The sequence below is a fragment of the Zingiber officinale genome, chromosome 9A (assembly GCF_018446385.1).
Source record: "Zingiber officinale cultivar Zhangliang chromosome 9A, Zo_v1.1, whole genome shotgun sequence".
In the NCBI taxonomy this organism is placed as follows: Eukaryota; Viridiplantae; Streptophyta; class Magnoliopsida; order Zingiberales; family Zingiberaceae; genus Zingiber; species Zingiber officinale.
In genome coordinates this window covers 39,654,653-39,673,365 of record NC_056002.1, presented here as the reverse complement: position 1 = coordinate 39,673,365, position 18,713 = coordinate 39,654,653, and the positions used below count along the sequence as shown (strand labels likewise).

Genomic DNA, 18,713 nt, shown 5'->3' with positions numbered 1-18,713 from the left:
GGAGGAGAAGTATCAGAAAGTCCTTATCTGCATCTTGAAACATTTTTAGAGATTTGTGATTTGGTGAAATGCGAAGGAGTATCAGCAAATGCAGTTCGATTGATGACATTTCCTTTCAGTATCAAGGATAAAGCAAGGACTTGGCTATATTCTCTCTGTCCTCAAAGCATCACAAGTTGGGAACAATTGGAGAAGCAATTTTTGAATCATTTTTTTCCTCCAAGTAGAACAGTGCATATGAGGAATTGCATAACAAATTTTGCTCAAGTATATGGAGAATCATTATTTGAAGCATGGGATAGATTCAAGAGTCTTCAAAGACAGTGCCCTCATCATGGTTTTGAAAAATGGTTGATTTTGCACATATTCTATGGGGGAATTTCTTTCTCAGACAAGACTTTATTGGATTCATCAGCTGGAGGTTCTTTTATGGACAAAAGTGTAGATGAAGCTTATTCGTTAATTGATCAAGTGACATTGAACCTCCATGAATGGTCGAACAAAAGTTGGATGGAATTTCCCTCAGATATTCAAGAAGTGCAAGCCATAAATGTAAGAGAGCCTGTCAAACAAAATGAAATTCAACCACCTAAAAATGTTGAAATTCACAAGTCACAGAGTGAGGAGTTCAAACATTTGGGGGCAAAGCTTGATAGTATTGTTTCAAAATGGTTTATAGAAGATCCCCCTCCTACACAGTCAAGATCCAATGAAAAGTGTGATGATGTGGGGTTGAGAAGTGGCAAAAATCATGAAGAACTTCTGAAGAATGACATGTTTAGAATTGAGGAGAAGAATAATAGAAGATCACAAGAACTCAATTCCATTTATCTAGGAAGTTCCCAAAGGCCAGAAGTACCTTTCCCTCAACGATTAATCATACCAACATTAGATAAGCAAGTTGGACCTCCTCCAAAAGCTCAAAGGGAATTCGGGAAAAAGGGAGTTCAGTCTTTCCTGGGACCTTCACTAAGGGTTCCTTTTCCACAAAGGTTAGTGGGGGTAAATGAAAATAAAGACTTCGGCAAATCCTGTGACACTAATATGGTTGAGTGTAGATTTTTAAATATATATGAAGATGAAGATTTTTCAGATGAGGATTTTATTGATAATGTAGTGGTAAATAAGTTTTCAGATCTACCTCAAAATTTTATAAGGTGTTATAGTGACATTGAATTTTCAGATGATGAATGTGATGTGGTAGATCAACTTAAAACTGCAAGTGAAGTTATTGATCCTCTTGTTATTGATTCTCCTATTGAGGACATAGATGTTGGTTTATTTTTTGATGTATGTGTTGATAATGATGATATGGAAGAATGTGTAGGGAGCTGTGTTGTGGAAGCAGCATCTCAAGGATCACTACCTTTGTTAAGACAACCCTTAGAGGATCTAAGAATTGATCATGCTGTGGAACAATGTGTAGGGACTTATACAGAGCTAGTAGAGTCTCAAGAATCACCATCATTGATATCATCAACACCTAAGCTAGAGCCAGAACCATCATTTGATTCAGAGGAAGTCACATTTACATGTTTAGAAATTTCAGGTATTTCTCAGCAAAGTAAGGTTAGTATTTCTTGTGATCTTTTGGAAAACTTTATGGAGGTACCTATAATTGACTTTGTTGGATGTGATTCAGTTTTTATTACTTATTCATCTTATCTTGATATGGTTCTAGCTCTATACTATATAATATGCTTGTGGGAGATTTTTTTTTTCTTTTGGATGTGCAGATTTCACATGGGCCAATAATTGGAAGCTCAATCTGAACCGTCTTCGACCACCTGAAAAAATTTCCAAGAAGACGAAGATGGAGAGAGTTATACTTTACTTTGTAGCTCCTTTGATGAAAGCTCCCTCCATAATAAGAGCCCTTGGTAGGAGGGTTCTAAAATATCTTACCCCTCCAAGAGCAAGATTTAGATGAATCTAATGAGGTGGTCGAGCTAATGACCTTAAACAAGCGCTTCTTGGGAGGCAACCCAAGTTCATTTTCCTTATTTTCTTTTATGTCTTTAGTTCTCTCTTTATAATAAACATGTATCCTCTACTTAATTTTTCTTGTCTATCTTATTGTTGTAGAATTCAAAGTTGTGGAGGAATGTGAGTATTGGATGGAGGAGTATCTTTAAAAACATGAATGTCAACCATTTGGAGCTCATCACTTGGTAACTTCTCTTAAAATCTCCTCCACATTGTTTTTAGTTTTCATTGGGACAATGAAAAATTTAAGTCTGGGGGGATGCATTAGATGCATTTGATTTGCTTTGTTTGTTTTTGTTTTTGCTTATGTCTTGCATTTTGTTTTGATTTTTTGTGGCATACATCTTGAGAACATCAAATCTTCACTTATATGCTTTCTTGGATTCAAGTGAAATGTTAGCACGATTATTGTCTTGATTCATGAAGTTCGCATGATGCTACTAGTAAACTTTGTGTAGTTCTTTTTTCTATCTTGGGAAGCATTAATAAGCTAAGAATCTTATGGTGATGAGTTTTAGTTTTGGTTCAACCTTAAGGATTTTATCTTCACTACACTTGTGCTTGATGCTTGAATAGTTGATGTCATTAAAATAGTCATGATTCATCTTGTTTGCTTAGTACTTGGTTTCCATGGTGATCTCTCAACTTTCATTTTGGTTACTGGATGAGGCTCAAATCATTAAAGCTCATTTGGAAAAATCAAAATATCCCAACATGTGTGCTAAAAGTACATTTGTGAATAAGTTTTGCACAATGCAAACACTTATAAAAAAAAAAAATAAGGGATATAAAAAACAGTTGTCATGAGTAGAATCTAGCAAGTCACCCCTTTGAGACCGAGTTAGGTTACTGGGGAAATGACTGCTTAGCTTCTCTTGAGATTGAGCACACCTTTGAGACCTTGGGTTAGTTGAGAAATATGAACCAAGTGAATGATGAGTAAGTGCCTATCACTGGTTACTTGTCTTTCACTGGAAACATTAGGAATTCAAATTTGATGATGACTTGACTTGGACATGGATTGAAACTTGAAGGGTGTTGAGTTACTTTTACACTGTGCACAAGATTCTTATGCTTGAACCATACTTTACTTGTTTCCATGATCATGCTTGTTAATGAAACTTTTTGATAGAATTAGGAAAGTGCACTAGGTTTTATGAATGTGTTGTAGAACATATGAATTTAGATCGCAACATTTTGCTTGAGGACAAGCAAAGGTTTAAGTCTAGGGGTGTGATGTGCGAAGATTATATACTCTTTTATGCATGTTTTTACGCACATTTACATACTTTGAGCATGCTTGATCTATGCATTTTTATACTTCCAGCTTTCCTTTTAGCATATTTACTCTTTTGGTTCGGAGATCTGCTTTTTGTGCATTTTCTGTACACAGGAGATGATTTGGTGAAGAATCTACATCTTTGGGCATTCGAGGAAGCGAAGGGAGAAGGCACTGTGCCTCACACGACCACCTGGTATGGAGCTCGGGCGTGTGGAGTTTGGCACCAACAGAAGAGGAAGATGACATGGCCGTGTGAACCTCGCACGGTCGTGTCAGATGAAGCCAACGGCGGAAGCCTTACAGGCGTGTGGATCTACAGGTGTGAGACTTCCGAGAGATCAAGCGGTGTGGTAGTGTGCACCACAGCCGTGTAGCATTCGAGAGCGAAGGGTTACGGCGTGTGGAGTCACACTGCAGTGCAGCCTTGGCGAGAGGGAATGGACATGGTCGGTGTGAATCTCACGCAGTAGTGTCACGGGCCGTGTGGCGCCGATTCCTCCTCTATTTAAACCCTTCTTCATGAATTGAAAGGGATCTCTCCCCTTTGGGAGAAAGCAAGATTTGGTGGTTTCCTCCCATTCTTGGGAGGATTTCTGGGCGATTCTAAGGGAGATCTCGACGATTTCGACTCCGGAGCGAGGATTGGATCCGAAGACAAGGCTTCTTCGTAGATAAGTTTTCTCTTTCCCCCTCTTTTTGTTTTCTTGGATTGGGGATTCAAGGAAAGCTTGTAATCTCTATTTCTTCGGATTTTCTTCCTCGATTCATGGAGTAGATCTTGTATTCTAGGATTAAGGGAGTATTTGTATGATGGATTGATGTAATCTCTTATGGATTTGTCATTTTCTTGTTTCAATGACATTATCTTGCTTGTATCAATTAGATCTTGAATGATTGATGGTGATTTGTGCTTAATTCTCATTCTTGATTGATTGTTTGGATTTCTTATGGACTTTGTAAAGATAAACTTTCACTCGATCATCCGAGGGATCCACGTGACAGGTGCAAGCAGGTGTAAGGACGTTTGAGAGATAATCTTGAAGAGGAAATAGGGATATTCAAGAGAGTAGGATGGATTTTATGATTAGCTTCTTGTATCTTGATAGATTAATGAGTCGTGGGCTTCTACGTTGATATCCGAGGAAGGCATAGTAATAGGTGCACTTCTGTGTAAGGACAACATAGGTTCATGTCTAATTAATCCTATTTAGATACATTTCTCAGTCCTTAGCCGGTTGTCTATTGCAAGAGGGAACCGATAACTTTCTACATGTTTGGCAATTGAGGGATAAGAATTGGTGAACCATTTACATTCAAGAAATCTTACAAAGAAACCGAAACTCCTAGAATCTTCCTTTATCATAACCCAAAACTCTAAACTCTTGTTTGTTGATCTTTAATATTAGATTTGTTTACCTTTACTTTGCTTTTGAAACGATTGGATAGTTGTTTAGCTAATTCGCATTGAGACATTTCTAGTGCTTATTCCAGTCCCTGTGGATACGATAATCTTTTATATTACTTGCGACATTTCCGTACACTTGCGGAGAGTAACAGCTCACCCGAACCCAAGTTCTGACCTTCTCCTCGAGCAGCCTTCCTTCTCGGTTTCTAGTGTTGGTGCAATATCCCTCAGGTCAAGGTTGACCTGGGTAACCAAGCTGAGTCTTGGTTTGGGTTTAGATGTTTGACAATAAGATATTGATTGAAGAAGAGTCAAGTAGGTCAAGGTTGACTGGATACTTGACTGGGAAGTCCTAACTAGGATGTTAGGCAAAATGAAAGACCTAGTGAGTGAAGCTAGGCAGTATGAAAGTCCTGGTGAGTGAAGCCAGGCAGAAGAAAAGTCCTGGTGAGTGAAGCCAGGTGAAAGTCCTAGTGAGTGAAGCTAGGCAGATAGAAAACCCTAGTGAGTGAAGCTAGGTGAAAGTCCTGGTGAGTGAAGCCAGGCAAGGGAAAATCCAGATGGATCAAGGATGATCGGACATCTGGTGCTGGGAAGTCCAAGTAGGTCAAAGGATTGACTGGATACTTGGCATGAAAGAAAAGACCAAGTAGGTCAAAGGGATTGACCGGATACTTGGCACAGAGAAAAGTCCAAGTGGGTCAAAGGGATTGACCGGACACTTGGTAAGGGAGTCCTAGCAGGTCAAGGGAGTGACTAGATGCTAGGCATGACATACCAATAGGTCAAGGTTGACCGGATGTTGGTTTGGGAGGTTTGGGACTTGGTTTTGGACAAAATCAAGTCTTTGGATCGATCGATGGATCGATCCGGACATTCAATGGTCGGATCGATCCGTGGATCGATCAGGTCCCAATCGATCGATGGATCGATTGGGGGTTCCCAGAATGGCCGGATCGATCCGTGGATCGATCGGAGTTTCGATAGGCGCTGGATCGATCCGTGGATCGATCCAAAGCCTCCCGATCGATTGGGAATATTCGAATCGATCGGGATCCGACCGTTGGCGTCGTTTATAGCTGCAGGCGTGTGATGGCTGCGACATATCTCTTCCCGGTTTCATCTCGCCAGCTCCTCCACAGCACTCACAAAGCTCAGATCGCCAGTTCTTGAAGGATCTTGGAAGTTTTCCAAGTCAAGAGGCGGATCAAAGCCAAGAAGAGAAGCTAGGGTTAGGGTTTATACTCATTGTAAGCTTGTAAGCTTGTATCTCTTGTATCCTTTCCCTCTCTTCTTGTATTGAGTCTTGTAGGGCTTCTCCGCCCTTGGTAGTTACCATAAAGGAGAGTTTTATTTAGTGGAGGGTGTGTGTGTTGGTGTGGATCCTTGGATTAGTCACCTCTTGTGAGGTGGATACCAAGTAAAACCAACCGTGTTAGCGTTGTGTGTTTGTTTCTGTATTTTCCGCTGCACATCTTTGAAGGAACAAGCAACGCCGAGCAACGAGCGAAGCTATTCACCCCTCTAGCTACTTTTGGTTCTAACAAGTGGTATCAGAGCAAGGCCGCTCTTCACCGGAATCATCGCCGGAAGGGTCAAGCATAACAAGAAAAGCTAGAGGGTGAAGAAGTTGGAGCAAATTCTTCAAGTTCAAGATTTTATCAAGCTCAACTTCAAGATGCAATTCCAAGATGGACTTGGATTTGACACAAGGGTGGCTCCACCATATTCATCTACAAGCTTCGATTCTTGGAAATCAAGAATCGAAAATTTTCTTATGATGGAGATAGAGCAATGGTTTGCTCTCATGGAAGGTTTTGAAGCTCCCACAAATTCCAAGGGCAAAGTACTCAAAAGGAGCAAGTGGAGCCAAGAGCAAGTCCAAAGGTGCGAGGCCAATGACAAAGTGACCAAGCTTTTGGTCAATTTATTGCCAAGCACCATCCTTTGCAAAATTGGAGAATTTGAAGATGCAAAGGAACTATGGAGCAAATTGGCCAAGCTTCATGAAGAGATCCCCTCCACTGTACAAGAGCAAGAAGTATCCAGAGAGGGTGACTCTTTGGAGCAAGACCAAGAGGAGGACTCCGAGGTTGAGAGATGCTCAACCTCCGAAGAAGAGGAAATCCAAGAAGCTTCATCCTCAAGGGAATGCAACGAAGGGAACAAGGAGGGAGCATACTCCTTGTTTCATATTCAAGATGATGAAGCCTCCACCTCTAAGATTGAGGGGGAGCAATCCTTGGTGACGCCGGATCAAGAAGAAGGAGAAGCTTCTACATCCGGGTCAAGAGACGAAGAGGAGGAAGTAGATTCTACCTCCACAAGTCAAGAAAAATCAAATGGAGGAGAATCAAGGTCCGATCAAGAGGAAGCTTCTACCTCCGGATCCAAAGAAAAAGATGCCACCCCTACAAGCAAAGGTATAAATATTTCAATTAATAATAAAAATCATATTATATGCTTTGAATGTAGGGAACATGGGCACTACAAGAGCAAGTGCCCTAAATTGGCCAAGAAGAAGGGCCAAATGGCAGAAAAGGGCAAGGAGAAGCTCAAGGAGACCACCCCCGGGACAAAGAAGAGCAAGGAGCACATTGTGTGCTTCTTGTGTCAACAAAAAGGGCATTACAAGTCAATGCCCCAAGGGAAGAAGATGGTCAAGGCTCAAGGAGGCACTAGTCAAGGGGAGCCTCCAAGGTAAAAAGGAAGGTAACTTTCATTGAGCCTATTCCCTTGCAAAATGGTAAAAAGCATGCTAGGTCAAATTTTTATCATTTTAATGCGATTTACCATAAGAATAGGAAGCATGAGGGCTTTAAGGAAAAGCATGTGGCCCTACATGCCAAAACTACTATCCCTAAGGCTAGGAATGTAGGTAAAAACCTAGGCGATAATTCTAAGGATGTAAGATACAAGCCTAGAAACAAAAATGCTCATGGATCAAATACTAAGGACTTAGTGAGAGAAAATCAAGTCTTGAGGTCAAGACTTGATAAAATGGAGAAGACCCTAAAAATGATGAAAAATATCCTATTAGGGCAAAGTGAGCATAACTTAGGTTTAGGAAAATCAAAGCCATCCAATGACCATAAAGGTTTGGGATACAAACCAAAAGCTAAGAAGGATGTGCCTAGTTATCATAGGGTTCCATATAGTTATGGAACGAATCCTAAGTCTAGAGGTCAAGTCAAGGATACAAGGGAAGATATCCCTAGAAGTATCTTTGCAACCAAAGTGATTAAGACTTCTAAGAAGTCTAAGAAAGTCACGAACAAGGTTACAAGGGAGGCTATCCCTAGAGTTGACCTAGAAAATGTGACCAAGGCTTCTAAGAAGCCCAACAAGGTCACTAGGAAGGTATCTAGGGAAGTTATCCCTAGTGAGTACCTAGAGCATCCAAGGAGCACCAATAGGTGTTGGGTTCCTAGGAGCATCTTCTCTACCCCATAGATGGGTTAGAGAGTGTCAACTCCGATTAGAAGGGTAGTTAACCCAACTTTGAGGAAATTGACACTCAAGGAGTATTTTCAAGGTTTTAGTTAACCTTTGAAAATGAAATGGAATTATTGATTACTCCATGAAAGAGTAAAATGTGCCAAATGGTGAAAAATTGTTTTTATCTTAAAATGGCACAAATTGGGAAAACCTTGAGAAATACCAAGTTGGGATTTTGGTATGTTCTTAGGCAATTTAAGGCAATCCGGGCCTTAATTCAAAAGTGCTACTCTTGAAGAAAAATGGAATATGCCAACATTTGAGGACATGTTTATTTTCAATTGGCATACATTAAATCAAGGAAATTAGAAATGCCAAATTTAGGCTTTGGCATTCTCTTGTAGCACTTTAGGGCAATCTAGGTTTAAGGTGTAAGTTTAGCTAAGACTTTAAGGATACTTAGATAGTTAATCTAGGTATATTTTATTTATGTTAAATCTTGCCATGATTGTTTTCCCATCATATGCCATGACATCATGTCTAGTTTTTGCATTCATGTTTTATTATGGAAAATCCAAAAATACCATGTCATGACATTCATACATCATGTAGTAATAGGATATTTTCTTTTGAAAATTATTTTCTTTTGATGTATGCCATAACATAATCATGCATTTAGTTTAATTCCTTGTAATTAAGGACGAATGGCATTTAACGACACTTATTGACAAGTGACATCCTGGGTGGATGTCTAATATCTCTAAAATGCCTAGATAGATATGCATGATCCCTAGAATAGGGCAAAACCAAATTTTACATCTCACAAAGACCTCTAAGATGACTTGTATGTGTTTTGTCCACAATAGATACAAGTGAGATGTTAGGAAGATGAACAAAACTCAAGATGTTGATTTAGTGCATTCTTTTGAGTTTTAGGTTCATCAAAACACATAGTTATGTGTTTTCCCATCATTGGGAAAGCTAATGTACAAGTCATGTGCATTATGCCCAAGGAACATGATGGGATATTGGTTTTGAAAATGTTTTCAAAATGATTTTGGAAAACCTTGGTGAAGGCTATCTTTTGATAGTAATCACCATTGAATAGTTAGACACAAACTTGAATAAAACACTAAAGTTTTTGCAAGTTCTCAAGTTGGTGTCAATCTTTGAAAATATGAAGTATTTTCATAGAAAACTATTTTTCCGTGATAGTAAACGCCCTAAATAATGTCTACACGAAATTTCATAATTTTGGATTTTTAGAATTTTCTAGGGTTTCGAGTTGACTGAAATGGAATTTCAGCAACTATCGGATCTCGATCGATCCATGGATCGATTGGTTCTGAATCGATCCATGGATCGATTCAAGCACTCCAATGATCCATGGATCGATGGATCGATCAGCCGATCGATCCAGGTAGTCTGAATCGATCGGTGGATCGATTCAGAAGGTTCAATCGATTGGAACCCAACTCCAATCGATCCAAGTTGCTGGTTTTGGCTGGGAAGGCCTGATTTCAGCATCTTTGAACCTATTTTAGTCTAGGTAACCATTCCAAACCCCTAAAATACATTTGTATCCATAAAAGGGTGTTTTTATATGAAAACAAGGATGGGTTGGTTAAGGAAGGCTAAGTTGAAGTTTAGGTTGAGGTGTGTTTCAAATTTTGAATATTTGAACCTCAAAACTTCTAAATTTGGGTTTCCTAATGTTTTAGGGATTCCAAGTCATTGTTGGTGCAATGACAGAAGTTACCACCATGTCTTTAGGGGGAGGGACTCTTTAAAGACATGAAAATTATTTTTCATGAACCTTGGAAGGTGGTTAACCTTCTGTTGTGAACTTGCTCAAGGTTGAGCATTTAAACTTGAAATGGGGAGAAATGGGGAGTGGATATCCTCATTATTTCAAGTGGACACTCAAGTGGTAGATAATGCTCAAGGTTGGGTAGTTGTCTACATTGAGGGAGAAGTTAAGGATAAATGAAGGGTATGGGACCTTCATTATCGTGTTGATCACAACGAGTGATGTTGTGAACAACGATGAGCAACTCTTCAGGGGGAGAGTCTTCAACAAATGGATTTGTTGAAGTGTGCCCAGAATTGGAGCATAAGTTGATGTGTGTCCAACAATGGGTTGATGTGTGCCAATAGGGGGAGAATGTATGGTTAAGCTTAGGCCTTCATTACCTATGGGAAGGTCATAGGGGGAGAATGAAAGGACTCATGAAAGGGAGTAAGTTAGGCTTTCATTACCTAGAGGGAGTTTGCCCTCTTGGGGAGAATGAAGAGCTTAATTTATGCTTTCATTACCTAGTGGCATGAAGAAGGAGGCTATGGGATTAGCCTAACTTACATATGGGATTGTAAGTGTTATTGTTGGTATTGTCAAACATCAAAAAGGGGGAGATTGTTGGTGCAATATCCCTCGGGTCAAGGTTGACTGGTAACCAAGGTGAGTCTTGGTTTGGGTTTAGATGTTTGACAATAAGATATTGATTGAAGAAGAGTCAAGTAGGTCAAGGTTGTTGGATACTTGGGAAGTCCTAACCGGGATGTTAGGCAAAATGAAAGACCTAGTGAGTGAAGCTAGGTAGTATGAAAGTCCGGTGAGTGAAGCCGGTGCCTGGGATGAGTGAGGCCAGGCAGAAGGAAGTCCTAATGAGTGAAGCTAGGCGGATGAAAATCCTGGTGAGTGAGGCGGTGAAAGTCCTAGTGAGTGAAGCTAGGCGGATGGAAATCTGGTGAGTGAAGCCGGTGAAAGTCCTAGTGAGTGAAGCTAGGCGGATGGAAAACCCTAGTGAGTGAAGCTAGGTGAAAGTCCCGGTGAGTGAAGCCAGGCAGGGAAAATCCAGATGGATCGAGGATGATCGGACATCCGGTGTTGGGAAGTCCAAGTAGGTCAAAGGATTGATGGATACTTGGCATGAAAAAAAGTCCAAGTAGGTCGAAGGGATTGACCGGATACTTGGCACAGAGAAAAGTCCAAGTGGGTCAAAGGATTGACCGGACACTTGGTAAGGGAGTCCTAGCAGTCAAGGGAGTGACTAGATGCTAGGCATGACATACCAACAGTTCAAGGTTGACCGGATGTTGGTTTGGGAGGTTTGGGACTTGGTTTTGGACAAAATCAAGTCGGATCGATCGATGGATCGATCCGGCCTCGGATCGATCGGTGGATCGATCCGGACTATCTGGAGCGAGCCCTCGGATCGATCCGTGGATCTATCCAGAGGTCCCAATCGATCGATGGATCGATTGGGACGCTGCTGCCTCGAGCGCGGGATCGATCCGTGGATCGATCCAGCGGTCCCAATCGGAGGTGCTGGATCGATCCGTGGATCGATCCAAAGCCTCCCCGATCGATTGGGAATATTCGAATCGATCGGGATCCGACCGTTGGCGTCGTTTATAGCTGCAGGCGTGTGATGGCTGCGACATCTCTTCTCTGATTCACTCCAGATTTCTCGCCAGCTCCTCCACAGCACTCACAAAGCTCAGATCACCAGTTCTTGAAGGATCTTGGAAGTTTTCCAAGTCAAGAGGCGGATCAAAGCCAAGAAGAGAAGCTAGGGTTAGGGTTTATACTCATTGTAAGCTTGTAAGCTTGTATCTCTTGTATCCTTTCCCTCTCTTCTTATATTGAGTCTTGTAGGGCTTCTCCACCCTTGGTAGTTACCATAAAGGAGAGTTTTATTTAGTGGAGGGTGTGTGTGTTGGTGTGGATCCTTGGATTAGTCACCTCTTGTGAGGTGGATACCAAGTAAAACCAACCGTGTTAGCGTTGTGTGTTTGTTTCTGTATTTTCCGCTGCACATCTTTGAAGGAACAAGCAACGCCGAGCAACGAGCGAACGCGACGAGCTATTCACCCCCCCTCTAGCTACTTTTGGTCCTAACATCTAGTCCCTCGAACGCCGTGCACATTCTTCTCGTCCACCGGTGTACTCTTCCGCGGTCACCTCGTCCCTTGGACGCATCGAGCCCGTCGGCTCTCTCCCATGCCGTCCTTCTTGCTAGCCGCGTCTTCCTCTCGACTTCCTGTGTTCTTAAGCTCCTGCACACTTAGACACAAGGGTTAGACAATGCAGGACCTAACTTAGCTTGTTTGATCACATCAAAACACCTTGGGGTTCCAACAATCTCCTCCATTTTGATGTGAGCAACCCAAGTTAAGTTAGGGAATGTTGGTGCAGGAAGCATCCGACGATCGAACCCAAGTTTTGATAATGGCAAAGGGTTCAAAGTTAAGTCGTGTTGTTATCTAACATGTTGAATGAGTGTTTCAGGAAAGTCCTAACTGCGGTTAGGCAGGTGAAAACCCTAGGGGGTGGTAACCCTAGGTCCTAGGGGGCGGTAACCCTAGGTGGAGAAAAGTCCTAGCTGCGGTTAGGCAAAGGGAAAACCCTAGGGGGTGGTAGCCCTAGGTCATAGGGGGTGGTAACCCTATGCGGAAAGTCTTGGCAGGTCGATGGCTTCAGGCAAAAGTCCTAGGGGGTGGTAACCCTAGGTGGAAAGTCCTGGTGTCGCGAACCAGGTGAAAGACTGGACTAGCCGGGAAGCGGATGTCCAGCAGAAAGTCCGGAAGCATCGAGTGCTGAGCAAAAGTCCAGTCGATCTGGAGGATCGACTGGCAACAGGTAAATCTCCTGAGTGGAGTAGGTGAGGACGCGTTCCCCGTAGAGGGAACAATAGGCGTTGGGTCGACCTAGGGTTTCCGGACGGAAACCCGAAGTCAGACCCGGACAGTTCTATACTTCATTCATCATATTTATTGTGCTAACTTTGTGTTGCAGGATAGTGTTTGGGACTAACGTATCTTGCAGGTGCAAAGGAGCAACCTAAAGCCTCGGATGAACAGTGTCCGAGGCGCCTCCATGGAGCTTGGAGGCGCCTCGGGTGCAAAAGCTGACCTGGCTACGAAGCTTCAATGGAGGTGCCTTGAAGGGGGTTTAAGGCGCCTTGGAAGGCGCCTTGAGCAGGCTATAAGGCGCCTTAAACAGATGAAGTTCGACCAGTTCAAGTTTCATCCACGCGGAGGATTCGGCAACATGGAGACGCCTTGAACAGCCTTCAAGGCACCTTGAACACCCTTTATAAGGGGGTTTCGACCAGCACTTCAAAAATCAAGTTATGAGCTTTCCCTCTTCAACGTGCTACTAACAAAGTCATTCCGAAGTGCTGCTGCGACATTCCGACGACCCGGAGCTTCAATCTTCTTCTTTCTTAAGTTGTCGGTACAAGTTTATTTCAATACTTTCAGTGTAATTTGTAATTACTATCGTGATTATAGTTGTTGCCCACCGGAAGCGATCAAGGATCGCGGGCCTTCGAGTAGGAGTCACCGTAGGCTCCGAACGAAGTAAAAAGCTTGTCTCTTTGTGTGTTTGTTTACTTTCCGCTGCGTGTTTTAACTCCGATAATTTCACGATTCCGATAAACGTAAAATTTAGCCACGAGCGCTATTCACCCCCCCCCTCTAGCGCGGTCTCGATCCAACAGGGAAAACATATGCAATAAAAACAATCTATTTGCAATTAAGTCCAAAGATATTTCAATTTAAAAATTATATACCTCCCCCTAGACTTAACATCTGTCTCCCCCTTTGATCACATAAAAAATGGGGTTTCTTTTAACAAGTCTAAGGTAAATTCTAACTTTAAAAAATCTTAAGTGTGAAAAAGTTTAAGCAAAATGTCTAAGTAAAGACACTCTTCAGAATTTTTCTTTCGAAGAAAAAATTTCATATAAAAAAAAATTAAGTAAAACATTTTTTTTAAAAAAAATCATAAGTGTTTAAAAAAATTTCTTAAAATTTAAGTTTGAAACTTATTTCACAATTTCTTTAAAAAAATTTCCATAAGTAAAAAAAATCCTAAGGTAATTTAAAAAAAAAAAATTATAAGGAAAAAAAATTTTCTAAGTCAAAAAAAATTTCTAAGGCAATTTCCAAAAAAAAATTCTAAGTAATTTTTTTTCTCTTTTTCTTTTTACTGAATAATTTTGAAAATATTTTCTAAAACAAATTGAATAACCCTTTAAAGCATATTTGCAACAGAAACATTTTCTAAGTTAAACAAAATTTAAAACAAATGTTTAACAACTTTTAAGCATTATTTAATTCTAACTTTAATACTTTTTCCAGAAAGTTAATTAAACATTTGATTTCAGTATTTTGGCTTCCAGCTCGTGGTGAGGAACTAGGCCTTCTTGGTTATTGGAGCAACAACCACTTCCTTAGACAAAGCCTCATAAAGAAACTATCTGTTTAACTTTCTTGCTGAAAAATGCTAAGTTTAATTTAAAATTTTAAGTTAAACATATTTTCGGAACCCAATAGAGGTTCCTACCTACAGGGTTAATTAAATATTTTCTAGGTACATAAGCCTTTGACATTTTTCTAATTTGATTTTGGTGAAACCTATAATACCAGTTTAATCCTGTATAATTTTTAAAAGCAGAAACATTTGAACCGTTAGACTTTTTCAGCCTTACTATTTCTTCTTTTAGTTTTTCATTTTCAATTTTCAATTTTCAATTTTCAATTTTCAATTTTTCAAAATCCTCTATAAGACATGATTTTGCCAAAATTCATTTTGTTTCTAAAATTTTATTTTCTAATTTGGTATTTTTATTTTCTAATTTATACATGGATTTTGTCATTGCCTTAATACCAAAGTAAAGTTGATCAGGGGGTAAGATGCATACCTCACTTATCATATCAGACTTGAAGCCTGAATCTCCCCCTGCTTCGCTACTTTCATCTGAGGTCGCTCCCCCTTCATCGATGCTGGGTTCTGATGTACTTTGCCCTTCGTAGCTTGCCATCAGTGCTATTCCGGCATATTCTTGAATCTCGGACTCAGATCAAGAGGTGTCGTCCCAAGTAGCTTTTAGGTTCTTGTGCTTCTTGGAAATCTTGCCTTTGTCCTTCTTTAGTTCTGGGCAATCTTCTTTTAGGTGTCCTTCCTTTTGACACTGGTAGCAACGCATCCTTCTTCTATTTCTTGGATTCTTTTTACTCTGCATTTCTTTAAATTTATTAGATCTAAAAAACTTTTTAAAGTTTCTTACCATGTATGCTTCCTGATCATCTTCTGAATCTGACTCAGGTTCATCCTTCTTGGTTGCGTTTAGTGCGATCATCTGGCTTGATTCCTTTGTTCCTGCACACCTGGTTTCATGAAATTCAAGAGTGGAGAATAGTTCTTCTAAAGTACTTACCTCTAGGTCTTTCGAAATATAGTAGGCGTCGACGATTGATGTCCATTCTGAAGTTCTGGGAAATGCGTTGAGTGCGTAGCGTATTGTTTCCCGATTTGTTACTGTTTCTCCGAGGTTCTCGAGACCAGTAATCAGTTCTTTTACCTTCGCATGGAGACTGGTTACCTTCTCACCTTTTTCCAGATGAATGTTCATCAGCTTGTTCCGGAGGATGTCTCTTCTAGCGAGCTTCGCTTCGGACGTGCCTTCGTGGAGTTCCAGGAACTTCTCCCAGAGTTCTTTAGCAGATGAATAGCTTCCGATGCGGTTGACCTCTTGAAGCGGCAACACGCTCAGCAGGTGATATTCCGCACGGTTGTTCGCTACAGACTTATTCTGCTCCTTCTTTGTCCAATGGCTCTCTTCCTTTTCTTCTCCATCTTGATTCATCGGAGCTACAAAACCATACTTCATAATAAACCGAATTTCGAAATCAGTTCTTAGGAATACCTCCATACGTCGCTTCCAGTCTACGAAGTCCCCCTAGAATTTTGGTGGAACGATGCTTGGTCCGACCATTTCGTTGCTTCGATCAGCGATTAGTCCTCTTGAAGTGTCTGGCTCTGATACCACTTGTTGGTCCCTTTGGAGGCCGACAAGAGGGGAGGGGTCAATTTCCCTAAAAAAATTAAACCAAAAACCTTTCTCGGATATTCAACTAATTAACAGACACTTGTAATAATAAAAAGAAGAGACTAAATAAAAAGATCAGACACAAGAGATTTACTTGGTTTGCAATCAGGGGATTGCTAATCCAAGGAAAGTAAGAGCACTATCTGATGATCTCCTTCGGGCGGAGTAGCCTCTTTACATCGTTAACAGCACAAATAAAAAGAACAGAAATGAAAGCACAGAGAAAACTGATTACAAGTGAGTTGATTTAACTGTGCATATCAGTGCTATATTTATAGCACTGGTCGGGGTGCCCCGAAGGGGTTCCGGGTGCCCTGGGGGGATAAAATTTTATCCCCCAACGATCAGATCGCGTTTGACGCGATCCTGGTCAAAATCTGAGTCCGGGCGCCCAGAATGGTTCCGAGCGCCCGAACCAGGAAAGTCAACAGAGTTGAATTTTCTCGGTCCAGGACCTCTGCTCCAGTTTAGCTCGTCTCGGTCTGGGTCTTTCACTCCAGCTCCGCTAGTTTGGGTGATCTCGGCCATCCGGAATAGAGCTCACTTGAACCTAATGTTGGGGTTGCAAGGTTGCAAACATAGTCCCATATTGGAAACACATGGGAAAGATCATGGGTTTATAAGAGAAAAGATATCTCCATTGGCGTGAGGCATTTTGGGTAGAGCCCAAGAGCAAAACCATGAGGGCTTAGGCCCAAAGTGGACAATATTATACCATTATGGAGATATCTAAATTCTTTTCGATCCAACAATTGGTATCAGAGCGGGGTTGTTTTGAATTGGTGCAACCACCATTCAAAACAGTTTTTTTTGTGGTATTTTGTTTATTTTTTTTCGGAGTCAATTAGAAATTAGCTAAGTAGCTAAAATTCTAATTCTTTTCAAATCGGTGTTGCTCAAGGTTGGTCAATACCACTTGAGCTTGTTATTTCTTCTTCTTCCTGCACTACTAATCCAAGACTTAGTCTTGGATTAGATTTTCTTGTTTGTGTTTTTTTTTCAGATCTAAATAACCCAACAAGAAGGATATAGCACTGTTCGTCCCCCACTATTTTCCGGAGAAGACTTCGGATATTGGAAGGGGCGAATGGAGATATATCTGAAGATCCAGTTCGACACCTGGATGATAGTCAAGACAGGACTGCAACTACCAACTGATGTAGACGACAAGCCTACATCTTGTGAGAACTGGGAGCCAGCCTTTATCAAAAAGGTGGAAGCCGACGCCAAAGCGACCTGCACCATCCAGTGCGGTCTTACCAAGGAAGAGCTCAACAGAGTCGGTCCGTTCTCTTCCGCAAAGGAGCTGTGGGAAAAACTGATCGAACTTCACGAAGGCACCTCGAAAACCAAGGTAAGTAAGCGTGATTTATTACTTAATAAACTATACAATTTAAAAATGCAGGAAGGCGAGACGGCAAGTTCGTTACACGCTCGAATTCAAGATATTCTGAACTCCCTTCATGGAATCGGGCTGAAGGTAGAAAATAGGGACATTATAAGGTATGCTCTTAACTCGTTTCCTAGGAGTACATTGTGGGCATCAATGGTAGATGCCTACAAAGTCTCCAAGGATTTGTCTTCCTTAAAATTAGATGAATTATTTAGTGAATTTGAACTTCATGAACAAACTAATGCACAGCCATCCGAGAAAGGTGTAGCTTTGCTTGCAGGTACTAATCGAACATGCGAATCGAGATCTCGACGAAAAATTGAACCGGAATCAGAAGACAAACCTGACTCAGAAGATTCAGAAGACGAACTGACCAGCGAACTAGTGAACCTCGTGAAGAAGCTCTATAAGAAGAAGAAGGGCTTCAACAAGAAAGACCTAAAGAAGGCTACAATCCAAGGAGGCCCAACCTAGCTCGAAGGTAAAGTTTGAAGTTACTTGCTACGGGTGTAACCAGAAGGGGCACATCAAAGCCAACTGCCCCAACCAAAAGGAAGCCAAAAAGCAAAGAAGAAAGAAGGCCCTGAAGGCAACCTGGGACGAATCTTCCTCGGAGGACGACGACGACGAACTCGATCAAACGAGTTTACTCGCACTGATGGCCCGGGACCAGATCGTCGAGAGCGAGAGCGAGTCAGAGGCTGACTCCGAGCAAAGCCACGGATCCGCATCCATTTCCAAAGGGCCAGACTCCACTGTAAGTATTCCAAGGCTTAATAATTTAGTCAATTATTTATTACGCAAGTTAGCTAAGTCAAACCTTAGGATTAAATCACTTCTAAAGGAAGTAGCTGTCCTTAAAGAAGTGACTAACACTAAACCCTTACCTGATCAAGTTCAGACTGGAAATTCAACTCAAGTTCAAAAACTTGAGGAAGAAAATTCTAGTTTGAAAAATCAGGTAAAAGATTTAAAAAATACCTTAGAACGGTTTTCTCTGGGCTCCCAGAATTTGGACCTAATTCTTGGGGCACAAAGAGCCATCTACAACAGAACTGGTCTAGGATATAAAAGTAAATATAGATCTTATTTATCCTTAATAAACAAACAAAGTAGTAATTCAGTCCAAGCATGGGTCCCCAAGTCCAAATTGATCAATCAAGTTGGAGTTGGTCAATACTGGGTTCCGAAGGATCAAATACACTACCTCGATAGACCATATCGAGGCTATGATCCAGAGGGAGCTAAAAGAAAAATAATCTTAAAAATTTTAAATTTAAAATTCAAAATCAAACTAAAAATTTGAAATTA

General features: G+C 41.1%; 1 non-coding gene across 1 annotated transcript; it reads right to left on the bottom strand.

Moving 5' to 3' along the window:
• Positions 1 to 235: 235 nt before the first annotated feature.
• Positions 236 to 341, bottom strand: LOC122022018. Its single transcript, XR_006122768.1, has one exon. It is a non-coding gene; the product is annotated as a small nucleolar RNA R71 (small nucleolar RNA).
• Positions 342 to 18,713: the final 18,372 nt, after the last annotated feature.